This window comes from Tenrec ecaudatus, chromosome 14, assembly GCF_050624435.1.
Source record: "Tenrec ecaudatus isolate mTenEca1 chromosome 14, mTenEca1.hap1, whole genome shotgun sequence".
Classification (NCBI taxonomy): Eukaryota; Metazoa; Chordata; class Mammalia; order Afrosoricida; family Tenrecidae; genus Tenrec; species Tenrec ecaudatus.
This window is the reverse complement of record NC_134543.1, coordinates 84605126-84618787: the sequence shown is the minus strand read 5'-3', so window position 1 is coordinate 84618787 and position 13662 is coordinate 84605126. Positions and strand designations below refer to the sequence as shown.

The following is a 13662-nucleotide window of genomic DNA, read 5'->3' as shown; positions in this document are numbered from 1 at the left end:
CATCTCTTCCTTTTGACCCTCTGTAAGGGGATGTCCAATTGTCTACAGGTGGTCTTTGGGTCTCCGTGCTCCCCCTCATTCACATCGATATGATTTTTTGTTCTTGAGATGTTATCAAAATTGAGGTCATATTTTGGCTTTCCTGGACTTGCTGTAATTTCTTCCACTTCAACTTGAATTTAGACATATGAACCACTGATAGTCTGTTCCACAGCCAGCCCCTGCCCTCTTTTTGGCTGTTAACATTGACCTTTTCTATCTTCTGTTCCCACAGATATAGTCAATGTGATTTCTATCCATGCTATCTGTATAGCCACTGTTTATGTTGTTGAAAAAAATATATTTGCAATGAAGAAGCCATTGTTCTTGTAGAATTATGCCAAGGAATTTCCAGCTTTGTTTCAATTATATTTTCAATCATATTTTCCAACTACTAGTCATTCCTCTTGGTTTCCACATTTTCCATTCCACTCAATGCACCTTGTTTGCACATTTGACCAATTTTACACTGAAGAGGTTGGTATAACTCTCCAGTTTAGTCATTTTAAGTGGGGCTCCTCTTGTGCATCTAGGTGTTGTCCCATCACAGACAGCATTGTTCTCCATGACAGATCTTGAAACAGTCTGTTGACAGAGACAGCTGCGCCATTCTACTCGAGTTGGTCATTCTTGGGAGAGTGAATGACATGACTGTCTGATTCAAGATGGCCAGGAGCAGTCCATTTCAGCCACTTCATGCCTAGGCCATTGTTCCTTATATATTTTACTAAATTTCTGATGACTTCCAATTTTTTCCAGATTCATACTTTGTACACTCCATCTTCTGATTATTAATCGTTATTTTCAGCTGTTTTTTTTCTTTTTGAGTCATTCTTTATCCACAAAAGAAGGTCATGAAAGCTTGAATCTATCCATCATGGTTGACACGATTTTGAGAAGGCAGGTCTTCCTCAATTGTATTTTGCATGTGGCATAGTGGGTTACACATTGAGTTGCTAATCTCAGCAGTTGTAAACCACCAACCACTCTGCTGGATAAAGATGAGACTTTCATCACCATACAGAGTTACACCCTCGGAAACCCACATGGGGTAGTTCTTCTCTGTCCTATAAGATTGCTATGAATTGCAATCAAGTCTATGGCAGAGATTTCATGGATTGGTCCAATCTGAGGGGCTCCAGGAATTGTTGACATTGGTGGTGTGAATGAAGTAAGCGCTCAGGACCTGGAGCACTCGCTGATGAAGATGAAAGACCACAGCCTTCAGGATGGCTTATACATCAATGTAGAGAAACAAAAACCACCACAACTGCACAAATAATCCACCTCATGATAACCAGAGAAAAACTCAGCTTCATCAAAGATTGCATTTCTCTTGGACCCACAATCAAGGCTCGTGCATGCAGCCATCAGAGACCAAAGGATATATTGCACTGGGCAAATCTTCTACCAAATATCATTTTAGCAGGTTCAACACAGGAACAACACAAACCCACTAACAAATCGAGATGTCACTTTGAGCACTAAGGTGCTCCTGACCCAAAGCCATGATATTTTCACTCCTTTTATAGACCTGGGAAAACTGGATATCGAATGAGGCAGTCCAGAGAACTGATGCCTCTGGACTATGGAGTTGTCAAAGAACATTTATAGACAGCCAAGTGACAGAAGGATGGACAAATCTGCCTGGAAGGAGTACAGCAGAAGGCCTTGTAGGAGCGACTGCCTTGAGGCTTAGTCTCATGTGCTTTTGATGCATCAGGGGCATAAGTTCCTTGGAGAGGAACACCAGGCATGGTAAAGTAGAAGGCCAGTGGATAAAAGGAAGATCCTCAACAAGATGGATTGACACAGTGGCTGCAACAGTGGGTTCAAACAACTGTGAGAATGGGCCAGGACTGGGCAGTGTTACATATGAGTATATAGGCATGCACTGAGATAGACTGGAAAGTGCCTAACAATAATAACAACAACCGCGATTAGATAAATAGATGCTTCTATATTATATTGCTACTGTCCAGTCAACTCCAACTTTGATTTTGTTTCAATGATTGATGGAAAGATCCAGTTTTCTGAGCTAGCTGATCTTCTTTCAACTCTTTGGACACCCATACGCTCAAAGCCTGCTGAGGCCAAGTGTCCATTTTAAAAAAATCGAAAGTGGGGCCATGTGAGATGGTCATGCCAGCTGCTAGCACATCTGTGGTAATTCTATGGCATTCTTCCACCAGTTTCTGGACGTTGCTACAATTTCCTCCTTCACTGAGGTTGACAGTCTTTCCTCTCTCGGCTCATCGTTGAGGTCTTGCCTACTCTCCTTAAAGTTCTCAACCCGTCTATATTAGTTTATGTGGAACAGCACTCCTGTAAACTTTCTGCAAAGCTTTGTGATTTGGCAGGGTGGTTACGTGACTTTCATTAAAAATTTGATATTAACCTTGACCTCAAGATAATTTATTTCCTAAGTGACAAAAGGTCTCCTTTTTAAAAGACGTCCTAAAAAGGCTAAGTGTATTGCTAAGAGAACTTGTCTGCAGCCATGCGGTAACCACGGAGACATCTTAAAACACGTTTTGTTTGGTATGAACACGTGTATCTGTGTGAACAGGGACCCTGGTGGCCATCCTTTTTGACTCACTTATATGTATATGTCTCTCCCAGCATCTTAATTTTGTGATTGGCTAAATAAAATGATGCACTTTATTTAACCATTTGTGAGGTGCAAATGGTGAGCACTCCTAATACGAATGGAAATGTTGAAGAGAGGCCTTGCAATCTACTTCCAAACCCCTCCCCCCCCCCCCCAAGCCTTGTGTTGTTAGGTACTTTGCACTGTATTGCAGCCTATGCCTCCAGGCTAGGTAACAGTGTAGGCCCCATCCTGCCCCGGTCTCTCAGTGGTTTGATTGAGCCCACTGTTGCCACCACGGTGTCAATCCATGAGTTGGAATCCACTTGACAGCAATGGGGGGGGGGGGGAATGGAAGGGCAGGGGGGGCAGGGGGGAGGATCTTAGAAAAGTTCCTGGTGCATGGTAAGAGTACAGTAAACCTGAATCAATAACATTATTATCCCTAGGCTTTCGTTGCCTGCAACTCGTGCATTCTCTCACAGCGTGTGCGTGAAACACAGGAGCTAATTGAAGCACAGTCTAGATTCCTAATTTCTTCTGAGCCATTCCCACACACGCTTCCTCTTTCCGGAGCACACTCAGCCTGATGATGTTACCACCACCACCAGATGGCAGTCTCTCTCTCTCTCTCTTTCTCTCTCTCTCCCCTTTGCTTTGAAATTCTGTTTGTAGTCAAAGGAAAGGCTGAGCATGTCTGTGATTGGCTAGGTAGAGAACCCAAGGCTCTTTCCTGGAGGGCAGAGGACTAGAGAAGAATTTTTCTGGACTCAGAAACTTGGCTGCCTTTCAGACCTTAAAGCTGAATCTTCTGTGAGCCCAGTAAAGAGGAAGAATGGAGAGACTGCTGCGAGCGTCATACATGATTCTATGGCTTCAACTGGCCCGTGAGTTGGGGACTGTCAATGGTGGGAACAAGGCTCCCTAAAGTTCAGACTCCACAAAATAGGGGCAAAGAATTCTTGGTCATTTGAAAATGTGCTAGAAGATGAGGGAATAAAAACACCGAAGAGTGGAAATGAAATGACTGACTCCTTGTCTCTGTTTTGTGTTTCTGCCTAGAGGTGAACGGGCAAGTAGAACAGAGTCCTGGATTCCTGCATGTTCAAGAGGGTGAACATGCCGTTATGAACTGCAGCTATAAAAGTAGCATAAACAACCTGCAGTGGTACAGGAAAGATTCAGGCAGAGGACTTGTCCACGTGATTTTAATACGTTCAAATGAGAGAGAGAAACACAGCGGAAGACTGAGCGTCAAGCTGGACACCTCCATCCAAAGCAGTACCCTGTCCATCCCGGCTTCCCAGCCTGCAGATGCTGCTGCTTACTTCTGTGCTGTGAGCACACAGTGTTCGTCAGGCACCTGCAACTCCTACACAAACCTGCCAGGGCTGTGGCTCAGAGGCCCTCACAGTGGGTAGAGTTGGGGGTTGGGTCTTATGAAGGAGAGTCTACCAACAGCAGGCACATGGAAGGGGGGTGCCCTCTCAATTACGTGATGTTTTTGGAAGGACTTTAAACTGGGGCAAAAGGACGTCGATTTTGAGTGAAATGCCAAGTTCATCTCTGCTCATGTTGAATATTCAATGAACTATAGACACATAATAATGGGAAGTGAAGTGTTTAGATTGACAAGCTCAAGATTCTTTAAATTCAACTTCATTGGCCAGAGTACTGGAGGCTTGCTGAGGAGTGGAGGAATGTTTCCTATTGTACGTGCAGTCTCTCGTGTGCTAGAGGTGTTGCGGAGATGCATGGTCATGATTCTGACGTTCCTCTGTCGGAAACAGTGCAGTCGTTGGGAATTGGATTTAGAAGAGGCCCTAGGACGCTTTCATTTAAAGCTTTTATTTTGTAGCCAAGGGAGTGGAAATATCATGGAAAGAACCTGAGCTCCAGAGTCATAGAGACCAAGATCTGAATCTGGTTTTGTCACTTATTTATGCATGATTTCCAAGGCTCAGCTTCTCCATTAGTCAAGGGAGCACATGTAAGAAGGTCGTAGTTTCCCCATCTAAGTGAGAGAGGTGTTTTCTCTGAGACCAGGTCCAGAAATAGTTGTTGAAAGGGGGATTTTAGTCAGGTAAGTAAAAAGGTAGTTATCTAAAGGGGTCTGCTTCACACATATACAGGTTTGTTCCAAACAGAATGTGACTAAGCAATAAGTCCCTAACCTGTGGGGGACTGCAGACAAGTTCTCTCAGTTATACACTTCTTTCTGTCTTGTCAGGGTGGCTTCCAAAAGGGTTCCAATCAGAAGAAGGGGATCCATGTTTTGGGCCAGTTAAGTTCAAGACAGAGAGGTCAACACAGAAATGATAGTAACTTGAGGGAGCCCCAAGGAGTAATCGTGTTAGGCTTTCTGGAAGGATGCAGGACAATCCCAGGGGTTCATTGCAGAGAAGTTTTACAAAATTGGAAAATTGTATTTTGGAGAAAAAGGTCAGGAAATTTGAGCCAAGGATCCCTCCCCTCCCCCCGCTTTACAGCAACATACCTACTCATTCTTTGAAGATAGCAAGGACTATCCTAGGATAACATAATTGGGAAACCTTATCCTACCTGGTAGTAACACAATCTGGTGTCAACTTGTGAGGGGGTGGTGTCTAGCCTGTCAATCAGGTTGCAGCTTGATGACCTCATTTGAAGGCACCACAGAGATAAATAGCTCACTGGAGGCCAGATACAGAGAGACTCTCCCTGCTTCATGTTCCTGTTGACAGGTCAAGTGGAACTACGCTGAGGGAACCAAACCCCTGGGGCTGGAGGAGCCATGTGGAGACCCACACCAGCACTGAGATGCTTCCACCGCCACTGGATCCACAAGATTTCCCACCCACTGGCCTGTGATCTTCCTGCATTCAGCATCATGGCTTGTGTTGTGTGAGTCTGAAGAGGAACGTATAGACTGGCATTGGCCATATGGGCTAATATCAGACTGATGGACTTGATCTGGACTGGGCTGGGATGTTTTCTCAATATTCAATTGCTCTTGTATATGAAGCTCTTTCTTATACACATATGAGTGTCTCTGGATTTATTTCTCTAGTCTACGTGGACTGACACACCCTATCACCTACAGACCTGATCAGGCTCCTTCAGAATGGGTTTTGTGCCCAAATCTCACAGACCATTTCAATGGTCAATGGTTACCATGCATTAAGGGTTGAAAAAAACTGCTATTTTGGTGTAGAATAAATTGAAGAGCACACACTTGTTTGGGGAAGGGTTTTTAGTTGGTTCCAACTCACAGCCACCTTGGGACAACAGATCAAGCCACTGCCTGCTCCTGCCTTATCCTCACGATTGTTGGTCTTTGAGCCCATTGTTGCAGCCATGGGTCGATCCATCTCGTTGAAGGTCTTCCTCTTCTTTTTTGCTGCCTTCTACCAAACACAATGGATGCTACTGACGTGTTCTGTGGATAAATCAGGACGTTCATATTTCTGCACAGGCTAGGGAAAAGGTGTGGGAGGGCAGGAGACCAGTGACCATGGTTCCCAAACACCAGACCTTGAGCCAAGAGCATCACTTGTGTCAGAGCCAGCTCGAAATCACCTGGGACACATTCTGTGATCAGGATGATAGACTCCGCCCCAATTCACCTACGCCAGCCTCTGACGAAGCGCCAGGGGATTTGAATTGGTTGTGAAGGCTCCCTGTATCTGGTGAGATTGGGTTTTGCTCCACGTCTCAGAAAATTCAAACAACTGTAACAAGGTAAAATTGATTTTTCTTTCCTCTGAAGGAACTCTGAACTATGCATAGGCGCCCTGGTGTCATTGCGCTTGCGAGCTGGGCTGCTCACCCCAAGGTCAGTGGTTTGAAACCACCAGGCGTTGCATGGGAGAAAGACGGGGCTCTCTATTCCCGGCAAGCTCTACAGTCTGGGGGTCCTGTGAGACGCACACGGGCCATTTGACCCTGTCCCTTATAGTCTTTCGGAGTCAGAATGGGGTCAATGAAGATGATTTTGGTTGGCTGTTCAGTGCTATGCATTTAGGGTTGGCATGGTGGGTCTAACATGTTATCAGAGATCCAGGGTCATCCTAGCTTGTCGTTTCCCATCCTTATCATGTCGATCTTGCTTTTGTTCTTTTAAGAGGCTACTAGAGCTCCATCTAATGTCTCCACCTGCCAGAGACAAAAGGCAAATTAGTGCATTCTAGCTGAGCCAATCATTTAAGAAGCTTTAACTAGCACCGCTGACTTACATTCAATTTATTTACATTTTATTTTCCCTTAAATTATTTCCCTTCCTTAAATTGGGAAGAAATGGGTAAATGTGTCTATGTTCCTGTACACTTGTTTAAGAGTCAGTAACTGAAGAAAATGCAATCCCCAACCCCTGCCTTTTCTAGCTGAGATTTCTCCTTTATTCTTTGACTCACAGCTGCATCCACTACTACTGGGTGTGTGCCTAACTGAAAGGAATCGTACCTGTGTTTCTCACCCTGACTTCTCCGCATCAAAACATCTTAGTTGTTAGGCTCATCAAATCTCCTTCCTCCTCTCTAGCTTTGGTTTTAAAATACAAAGCCTTTATTTTAAAACTTCTCAAGTAATTATATACTTTAAGGCATCATCATATTAAAAAAATGAAGTCAACATGTAAGTGTTAACTCCTTTTAAGAAGACTAGACCTCCATGTGCTAGTCTGGGTTGCCTAGAGAAACACATTCATAGACACTCATATGTGTATAAGAAAGAGCTTTATATAAAGAATAATTCTATATTATGAAAACATCCCAGCTCAGTCCAGATCAAGTCCCTAAGTCCAATAGTAACCCATATGCCCGATATCAATCTATAAAGTCCTCTTCAGACTCACGAAACACATGCAATGATGCCGAATGCAGGAAGATCACAGGCTAGTGGTTGGGAAGTCTTGTGGATCCAGTGGTGGTGGAAGCATCTCAGTGCCGGTGTGGGTCTCCACGTGGCTCCTCCAGCTCCCAGGGCTCCGGCTGCATCAGGGTAGCTTCATGTGGCTTCTCGTCAGAAATGTCTGGCAGGGAGTGAGCGTGTGCCCTGCCTCCAGTAAGCTATTCATCTCCTTAGTGCCTCCAAATGAGGTCATCAAGCTATGACCTGATTGACAGACTAGACTCCATCCCTTCACTCCTCCTCCTGTGAAATTGACAACAGATTATGTAACAACCACACTCCATTTTGAGAAAGACTGAAATAAGCTGTGAAGTGCACCTGTCATCTAGTTCCTGGAACTGTCCTCTGGAAGAAGCTAGTCCCACCAAAGGCCTAAGAAACATCTTTTATTTTATTTTAACCATTTCATTGTCATGTGCTTCACATATCATACAATTTAATCAATCAGTCGTCGTAAGAAGAGTTATGCAATCATTACCACAGTAAACTTCAGGGCATCTTCTTCTCATCCTCGTTGTTGGTAGATCCCTGTTCCTCCCTAACCCTCCCTGCCATGCTCTCTAAGTAATTATTAATCCAGTTGTTGTCTCTATTGATTTACCTATCTTGGATTTAATATGCAGAAAATCCTATAACTCATGAACTCAAATCAAGCAAGCAAGCAAACAAAAAGCGCAATAGTAATGACAGCAAAACAGTGACAAACCGCAATCAAAAATACATTTAAAATATTTAAATCTGAAACAACTTTAAAAGGAGGGGGAAAAGAGAAAATGATAAAGTATTATTAGTATCATTTTTTGCTTAGGGGACACTGAATTTTATTTTAATTTATTTATATCATTTGGTTGGGGGACTCATACAGCTCATATCACAATCCATCCATCCATCCATGGTGTCAAGCACATTTGTATATGTGTTGCCATCTTCCTTCTCAAAACATTTTCCTTCCACTTGAGCCCTTGGTATGGACTCCTCATTTTCCCCCTCCTCCACACCCTCCCTCTCTCATGAACCCTTGATAATTTATAATTTATTTTTTTTATGTCTTACACTGTCCGACGTCTCCCTTCACCCACTTTTCTGTTGTTATATGTAGATCATTGTGATCAGTTCCCCCTTTCTCCACCCACCTTTGCCTTATCCTCCTGGGATTGCCACTCACACTATTGGTCCCAAGGGGTTCATCCATCCCAGATTCCCCATGCTTCCAGCTCCCACCCGCACCAGGGCAGATGCTTCGCTCCAGCTGGACCTGTAACGCAGAACTGTGATCAAGAAAGTTGGGGGGAGGAAGCATTAAGGAACTAGAGGAAGGTGGTCTGTTTCATCGGTGGTATAGTACACTCTGACTGGCTTATCTCTTCCTTGTGACCCTTTTGTAAAGGGATGCCCAACTGTTTACAGATAGGCATAGGATCTCCACTCCACGCTCCCTCTCATTCTCAATGATATGATTTTATTTTTTGTTCTGGGTCTTTGATGACTGATACCTGATCCCATTGACACCTTGTGATTGATTACACAGGCTGGTGTACTTCTTCCATGTGGACATTGTTGCTTCTCAGCTAGATGGCTGCTTATTAATCTTCAATCCTTTAAGACCCGAGATGCTATACCCTTTGATAGCCGGACACCATCAGCTTTCTTCACCATATTTGCTATGCACCCACTTTGTCTTCAGTGATCATGTCTGCAAGGGGAGCATCATGAAATGCCAGGTTATTAGAACAAAGTCTTCTTGCATTGAGGCAGTACTTGAGTAGAGGCCCAATATCTGCCTGTTACCTTTAATAACAAACCTATCAACATATGTACATAGGTCTATTTCCCTATCATTATATACAAAAATATTTACATATATTCATGCCTGTATTTAGACCTCTCTAAATGCCTCTTTCCTCCTAGTTCCTTCCTCTATTACTTTTACTTTCATCATGTCCCACTATCATGTTCGGCTTTCAATAATTCCTCTCCACTACGTTGCCCTCAATCAAGCTCCACCAGGCATCCTATACCCTCCTCACCGTAGATTTTTGGATCACTTGTTTCCTTGTCCTTGGGTTTATTGACACCCCCTTCCTTTCCCCTGCCTCCCTTCTCCTCTGTCCCCCTGGGAATGATCAGTCCTGCTGTGTTCTCCTCTGGATTGTTTATCCCACCTGTCTTATCTAGAAAGACATTCAGAGACAATAATAAGCACACAAACAAGACAGAACAAAACAAAACAATAAAAGAAAACAGCAACAACAACAACAGAAAACCCTATGAATAGTTCCAGTTCTGTTTGTTGAGCTAAAAGGAGTGTTTTCCAGTCAAGTCTGATGGGGTGGCAACTCTTGCCCCAAATCACAGTATTACATTTTAACCTAGTTACATCTGCCATAATCAATTTTACAATGCTCCTGTCTGTTAGCACGTCTATTTACATCCCTGGGCTATGATCAGAAGGGATTCTCCAGAGACTTAATCCACGGAGAGGTCTTGCATATAAATTTTGGACTTTCACTTTTATCCACAGCCTTCTGCAAACCAGGTGTTCATAATTTAAGCTCTGATTTTGTTCCCTCCTCTGGATTTGGATTTCATTATTTATAATTCTTGGAACACTCAGGCTAGTGTGCTTCTTTCATGTGTACTTAGGTGGCTGCTTGCTTTAAGATAATCTTTTAAGACCCTAGGTGTTATTCTTTCTAATAGACAGGCACCATCTGGTTTCTTCACCACGCTTTGCTAAAGCACCCATCTTGAGTATTGAGTAGGACAAAAGACACAATTTTTCACCCAGAATATGCCTCTTAAAAAGATAACTTTACTCATAAGACATATCCACTCATTCATTTGTTCATTCATTTTACAGTGTTTTTTTTAAACATCTACTTTGAGTTAAATATCTGTTTACTTGGGGAAAAGAAAAACTAAGTCTAGTCATATTAAGTATTCAGGATACACCAAAAGATCTCAGAATATTCCTTTTCATATTCCCACTCCTCTTTTTTTATAAATCTTTATTGGGGACTCTTACAGTGCCCAATTGTATCAAGCACATTTGTACATATGTTGCCATTATCATTTCCCCCCCCAAATATACTTACATTAAATAAAAAACAAACCAATGCATCTCAGGAAGGTAGACAATAAATGACTCTGCATTTCTGGGGAGCCTGGCAACCCCTGGGCAGGGTCCCAGCACATGAGAGGGAGGGCTAGGAGGCTTCGCATCCAAGTAGAGTCGGGGCAGCAGGTTCCTGCTGACACTCTGCGGGTCACATGGTCCACATCATTAGCATCACTGGCGCAGGGCGGTTTGCTGGGGATGGGTCAGCAAGCTCTAGCCACTGTGAGTTCAGTGAAACTCGGCAGGAATTCCACCAGCAGTCTGTGCGGGGCAGGTTCAAACCAAACCCACGTTAAGGAGGAAAGCAGACAATTCTTCAGAACCCAAGACGCATTCCTTGCTGATTTTACATTGCGTTCTCCAGCTAACTTGGGCAGGTGGAAGCTGTTCTTCAGACCAGTGTGTCACGGGCTGGTCCAGCTCGGTGGGACAGAGGGACCGTGATGGGGACGGAGGGCAGCGCACAATCCCGGCCCTGCAGGCCTCCTGTATCATCTGGCGTACCGCTTCATGTAGTCTTCCACTTTATTCCGGAAGTCCTCCTTGTCCCGCAGATGATGTTCTGCAGCTTCAATATTCAGTGGATCATCAAAATTCAAAAGATCAGTAAATAAGGAGTTTAATCCCCAAACAACATCCTTCAGCGTCCTCGTGGGAGCCCAGCCAGTGCCGTCAATCGAATGTTCTCGCAGTAAACTCAGACAGATGTCCCCCGTCTCTGTGATGTTGGGGTGCCAGATTCTGGTCAAGCACTTCACCTTGGGGGGCACCATGTTGTAGGCATCAGGAACTTCAGTTTCAAACTGAAATTTTCCACCCTGGTAGTAACCCTCATCTGGGCTCACGGTTAGCTGGAAGCAGTGGAGCTTGTTGGGATCAGGAAAGCGCACCTTACAGGTACAAGGTAAGTTTGCTTCATGCTCTGCAACCTCTTTGACGAGCAGCTTGTCTCTCACAGACCCCCTCCGCGTGGAATCGGAGGCGGTGGCTGCGGAGCGGGACCCTTTGAGACCGTCATCCCGCTTCAGTTTGCTCGCCAGAGTGAGCATCACTGTTCTTCCCCCTGGGCTCCCTCCCCGAGAGCGGCGAGGCGGCCCGGGAGCCAACACCATGCCCGGCCCGTGCGTCGACGGCGAGACGCGGCCCTCAGGGCGGCGCCGGCTCTAGCCATTATCATTTTCAAAACATTATTTTCTACCTAGCCTTTGGTATTAGCTCCTCTTTTTACCCCCCTCCCCACCCACCCTTGTTAACCCTTGATAAATGATAAATTATTATTTTCATATCTTACAACTGTCCCCTCTCTCCTTCACCCACATTTCTGCTGTTCTCCCTTTGGGGTGGGGTGGGAGGGGAGATAAGTCAATCATCAGAGTATACTCATACGCTTAATGCAACCCGGAAATGCCTATTACTGGCTTAACAGATTTAAGAGGGATGGGGGTGGTCATGTTGCCCAGTGCCTGAGAGAGTGGCCCCAGGGCCTGCTGGGAATCTGCAAACAGGTGGCTTGGAGTTTCCTTCCTGGACCACGACCCCCGTTGTCCTATATCCACAGTGAACTCTATTCCAGCATTTTAAAAATTACACACTGCTGTGAAGTTGATTCTAAATCATAGCCAGCCTGCAGGACAGAGTAGAACTGCCCCGTGGGGCGTATGAAGCGATTGCCTTTCCAGCAGCGTTGGTAATTGGTGGGTGCCTAGGACTGACCCTTGGGTTAGCAGGGCTTCTACCTTCCAGCCTAAATACACTCAATCACATTCAGACGCAACAGCTGCAGACCTGGAAGTGAAACCACCAGAGGGCGCTGCTGTCCGCAGGCGGTGGTTTGACACAATGTAACCTTCCCTTTCTGAGCACATCTCTCTTTGCTACAGTCTGTGCTGTGGTTTTGTGAGGGCAGTTACTCCTAAGGCTAGGCTAACACACCAACAAAGAGTTTCTAGAGGATTCCACGACAGGATCAAGAGGCGAGAAGACGCGCTCTCTGTTCGGGTGTATCTCAGCATAACCCAGCCATGCTCGCTGCTCGCTGCTCAGCCCTGGGGATCTTGCTGATGCTCAGTAAGTAGCATTTATTCAAAAGCGAAGATGTTGCGTCTCTTGGTTTTCAGATGATCTTTACCCCTTCCAAGCTCGACACTAGCTTTTCAAATCGTCAATATAACAAACTGTTTCCTCTCTAAGGCAGGACCAGAGGAGACTCAGTGAACCAGACCAAGGGGCCCGTTGTCCTTCCTGAGGGAGCCCCTCTGACCTTGAACTGCACTTACCAGACCAGCTACTCGGATTTCCTTTTCTGGTATGTCCAGTATGAAAACAAAGCACCCACGCTCCTCCTGAAAAGCTCTTCAGCAACCCAGAAGGACAGCAGGGGCTTCCAGGCCAATCTCGTGAAGAGTGACAGCTCCTTCTCCCTGAAGAAGCGCTCCGTTCAGATGTCAGACTCGGCGGTGTACTTCTGTGCTCTGAGTGGCACAGTGAGAGGGCGTGCAGGTGGAGCTGAGCACAAACCTGAGCAGCAGGGCCTGAGTGGGCAGCCCCTGGGGAGCTGGGGAGGGGGTCTCTCCAGACAGTGCTCCAGGCTGTGGGGAGTCCTGCAGTCTTGTCAGCTCTGATGCTCAGGGCAAGGGGCCTTGGGGCTTGGAGATTACTATTAGAGAGTAATTGAGAGAGGGACAACGTGGAGAGGCACTCAAGCTGCTTCCCAGATATGCCCCTATGCTCAGTCTGCCTGGCTCCTCTTTCACCCAGATGGCGTATATTCCTGGGAGGTGACATTACTGCGCAGCAATTCAGCGAGTACTTGCCGCAATATTTCCTACTGTGCCAACCAAACGTTCCAGCGGCAATAGTTCATAGACTAATGCGTGACTTGACAGCTAGTCCTTTCTTTAAAAAAAAATGGACAAGACAAGTTTTGATTCCATTCCCTCCTCTGGATTTGGATCTTATTATTTACAGTCCTTGGATCACACGGGCTGGTGTGCTTCTTCCGTGTGGACTTCGCTGACACTTCATTTAG

General features: G+C 45.3%; 1 pseudogene; it reads right to left on the bottom strand.

Annotated features, from left to right (window-relative positions):
- Positions 1-10914: 10914 nt before the first annotated feature.
- Positions 10915-11701, bottom strand: LOC142425418 (NEDD8-conjugating enzyme UBE2F pseudogene; annotated as a pseudogene).
- Positions 11702-13662: the final 1961 nt, after the last annotated feature.